The 4869-nt window shown below is 37.6% G+C and overlaps 1 pseudogene; it reads right to left on the bottom strand.

The window, feature by feature from the left end:
• LOC100512318 lies at window positions 3675-4453 on the bottom strand (annotated as a pseudogene).

Genomic DNA, 4869 nt, shown 5'->3' with positions numbered 1-4869 from the left:
GTATGTGCTGCTAATAATACCCCAGCTGCCCATAAGACCCAGCAGCACTTCTTTTTAGCCTTATATATTTAAAGTTTTTGGAAAAGTATGTTAGTTTTTTTATTTATTTTTATTTATTATTATTTTTTTTTTTGGTCTTTTTGCCATTTCTTTGGGCCACTCCCGCGGCATATGGAGGTTCCCAGGCTAGGGGTCGAATCGGAACTGTAGCCGCCAGCCTATGCCAGAGCCACAGCAACGCGGGATCCAAGCCGTGTCTGCAACCTACACCACAGCTCACGGCAACGCCGGATCCTTAACCCACTGAGTGAGGCCAGGGACCGAACCCGCAACCTCATGGTTCCTTGTCAGATTCGTTAACCACTGCACCACAATTGGAACTCCTAGTTTTTTTAAATAAAATTTTTAAAGAACAGTTTTAGATTTATGTAAAACTTGTAGAGAAAGTACAGAGTGCCCACATGCCCCACATCCATTTTATCATATTATTAACATATCACATTAATATTAATATTGGTCACAATTCATGAACCAGTGTTGATGCATTAGCATTCCCTAGAGTTCATACTTTATTCAGATTCTGCTAGTGCTTACTTTATGGTCTTTTTCTGTTGCAGGATCCCATCCAAAATACCACATTACATTCAGTCATCACATTCATGTCTCCTTAGGCTTCCCTTCATTGTGAAAATTTCTTGGACTTTCCTTGTTTTTCATGACCTTGATCATTTGCAAGGAATATTGATCAGATACTTTAGAGAATGCTCCTTGGTTGGGATTTGTCTGCTGATATTTAGGCTGCAGTGTTTGAGGAAATAAAACTGCAAAGATAAAGAGCTATTTTTATTCTGTTACCTCAAGGATGCTACTACTATTAACTTGTCTTATCGCTGTTGAGTTAACCTGTGTGTCCTGAAAGGTAGAGTTTGTCAGATTTCTCCATGCAAAATTCTCATTTTATGTCCTTTCAATACTGTACTCCTTAAGAGGAGGTCACACTTCAAGAGTAGGCAGGAAGTAAGGAAGCCTCCCTGAGGGCAGAGTTTCTGCATATATTATTCAGAATTTTTCCATATGGGAGATTTATTCATTCTTTCTGATTAACTTATTTTCACCCTATAGTTAAATAATCAGTCTCAACTCAGAGTTATTTATTTTTATATTGGTTATAATCCAACACTACTTTATTCTGTTACTAAAATTTTTCCAACTTTGCCCATATGGAGCTCTTTCCTTTGACTTCTGGGTCCCTTTGACATGTCTCCACTCTTTTTTTTTTTTTTTTTGAGCACTTTACAATTTTTGTCACTGCAGAATACTCAGGCTCATCTTACAGATTCTGTGATTTAACCCTAGAGTCAGTTTTTCTCAAAGGGTCTCTGGGTCCTTCTTTCTTTTTTTTCTTTTTTTTTTTTTTTTGAGACTATATTAAAAACAAAGATAAGGACACAAAAGTGTGTTCGTTGCTACTTTAGGGCCTCTTGGCTGAAAGAGCAAGGGGATATACATGTGCATGCCAATCCATGTACTTACACACATTGACAAATACTCCAATTCCAATATGCATACATTTGCATTAAGCTAAACAGGCATTTATGCTGATATCTCCAACTCTAATCCATTACTAGTGAGCTCATTGCTCATTCTTCCACTTGCTCATCTGTAATTTACCAAATTCCAGCATGAGATACTTGACTCCCACTATCTGACACCTATTTGGTTCATTGTTCAATTACAGTATACACATACAGTAGTTTCAAAAAATTAACTGGTACCCTCATGGGAAACAACCTTACCAAACGAAGTTCAGAGCTTAAATACAGTTCCTTTTGTCTTTGTTTTACCATTACCATTCATTTCCAAAATGCTACCTTTTCCCTGCAACCTCTTTAAAGACGTTATTTAATACACTTGTAGTATAGTTCCATACTTTCGTCAATCGTACTTCCATTCTGGAATCACCTAACCTACTAAATGGTGTTTTAAATATTCATATATCATTATTTTTTCTGAGAAGTCCTGTGAGTTTTGACAAGTGCTTTTTGTTGTGTGCCTATAATTACGCTGTCATATACAGTAGTTTAAATATATTTGTTGGGCTTTAAGTGTCTATTATTTTGCCAATACTACTCTTTCTTGATTATTGTAGTTTTATAGTTTATCTTAAAAGTGAATAGTGTAGGAGTTCCCATCGTGGTGCAGTGGTTGACGAATCCGACTAGGTTGCGGGTTCGATCCCTGGCCTTACTCAGTGGGTTGAGGATCCTGCATTGCTATGGCTCTGAGGTAGGCCGGCAGCTATAGTTCCGATTCGATCCCTAGCCTGGGAGCCTCCATGTGCTGCGGGAGTGGCCCTAGAAAAGGCAAAGAGACAAACAAACAAACAAAAGTGAATAGTGTAACTTCTCCAACTTTGTTCTTTTTAAATACTGTGATTGTTATACCAAGACTTTTGCCCTTCCACATAATTTTTACTATCAGTTTGTTGATATCTACAAAGTAGCTTGCAGGGATTTTGACTGGAATTACAATTACTCTATAGATCAGGGTGCAAAGACTTGACATATTAATAATATTGACTCTTCCAATCCATGAACATGGAATCTTTTTTATTTATAGGTGATTATTTATGATTGCTCTCATCAGTATTTCAGTTTTCTGAAAATATATCCTGCAAAAATTTTGATATATTTGTACCTAAGTATTTCACTTTTAGCATTATTGTAAGCAGTATTTTTATAGTTTTAAATTCCATTTGTTCAATGCTTGTATACAGGAAAGCAGTGGATTTTTGTACAGTCTCCTTTATCCTGCGACTTTGCTAAACTCGTTTATTAATTCAAGGGGTATTTCTGTAGATTCTTTGAAGTCTTCTGTGTAGATGATTATGTTCCAATGAATAAAGGCAGTTTTATTTCTTTCTTTCAAACCTGTATACATCTTTAGCTGAGGCTTCTAGTATGTTACACATATACATGTAGAGCTGATGATGGCAAAGTGACAAAGGTAATGAACTATCCTGAAAGGTGAAAACCTAAGCTGTTATCAGTGGAAACACTGAGGAGTGCATCACAAACCTATCATCGGCGCCCTGAAGGGAACACAGTAATGCTCTAAGGTTATTCAACACCATAGAACAAACAATATGAATGTATGGGAGCATGAATACTGCACAAAGCATGTAGAAATAGCAAAAACAACCACCTCAAAATGGATATTTCATAGAGATAAATACAAAATCTATATAATAATAAAAAAAATTGAACACAAGGCCCAGAGGTTGCACACTTCACAAGAATCTGCTTAGATTCTGCCCCCAGAATCTCCTGAGAATATTTCTTTTCATAGCTCAGAGTATTTGTATTTGAACAAGATTACCTTGTAAAGTTTAAGGCTTTGAAATCTCAAGTGAAATTTAGCATCAATTTCACCATCAGAAAAAATTAAATTTATTGTAGAGATGATAGATAAACAGCAAGTAATAGTCAGTAGCTTATTGAATATATCCATTTCTTTGGTCCTCTCTCTGTTATTGGCAACTGGGTTACTAGGGCTGATAAGAGTTGCTTTGAACAACCAAATGTTACACCAGTTGGATGTACTTTAAAATATATATCGTGCTGTATTGTCTTTAAGTACAAAGACCCCTCCAATCATGTCACCTAAGGATCATTTCACCCACTGCTTGGCTTGGCCATCAGTCTCTTACCACTCTCTTTGGCAACACTGAGGTAGACACCTTTTCTTTGCGGAGGGGAAATCCATGGTTTGTTGCCTTTGCCAATCATGAAAATGCTGGCAGGTTGGGTGATGAAGCTGCTGCCACTGCCAATTTTTACATGAACCACTTCAAAAGAACTAGTTCTTCCCAAGTTAACACCTCCAGTCCCTGTGTCAATCTTGATGAAATCACTAATCTTGCCGCTCTCCAAACCGATCTGAATGGTGTCACGCATCTTGCTGAGGGGATCAGAGCAAGAGACGTTATGAACATCATCGTCACCCACTGTGGGATTCCTTCTGTGCCCACAAAGTTCCTTCTCCCGTTGCATGACTTGCACACTTGCCCTCCTCAGATGTAATACAATGAACAGAAAAGTGACCCTTCGTATTGTAGATCAGACCCAAATCCTCTTCCGTCTTGTCAATACTGATAATGACCATAACGCTAGCAAGTTCGGTTACTTACATCAGTGCAGACCTTGCCATCAATCTTAACGCACTGCTGCAAGCAGACCTTCCTTAGGCTGTCTCCTGTAAGGGCATACTTAAGTGTGTTCCTCAGGAAATGATGAGAGACATTCTCTGTTGGCGGATGGGTTCTCTATCAGTGGATGGATGAGGAGCCAACACACTAGTCAGTTTAGCCAAACGTCTAGTCTTCTGGAGCTGATACATGTTTCAAGTGCTTGGGACTAGAAGCCACAGCTGTGCCAGGCACAAAAAGAGCCATACTTGTTTGTTTCATAAAGGGATAGATTTAGCTCTCTTACACTTTATTGGCTGGGTGGTCAAATCAACTTAAAAATCTTAAAAGTTTAATCTCCACATGCATTGAAGATAAAGATGTAATAAAAATACTTTGATTATACATACTATATTTTAAAAATTGAACCCAACAGAAACTCTAGCTAAATTATTTTTTTAAAGAACTTATTTGGAGTAGTTCCTTGATGGTCTAGTGGTTAGGACTAGGTACTTTCACCACTGCAGCTGGGGTGTAATCTCTTGTCTGGATACTGAGATCCCACATCAAGCCACTGAATATGGCATCCAAAACATAAATGAATGAATGAATGAATAAATAAATATTTTTAGAAGAATTTATTGTTAAGATATGGAGAAAGCTCTTTTCTTCTCTGAGACCCA

Source organism: Sus scrofa, chromosome 15, assembly GCF_000003025.6.
Source record: "Sus scrofa isolate TJ Tabasco breed Duroc chromosome 15, Sscrofa11.1, whole genome shotgun sequence".
NCBI classification, from domain to species: Eukaryota; Metazoa; Chordata; class Mammalia; order Artiodactyla; family Suidae; genus Sus; species Sus scrofa.
Note: the sequence above shows the minus strand (reverse complement) of the source record. Positions and strands in the feature narration are given on the sequence as shown.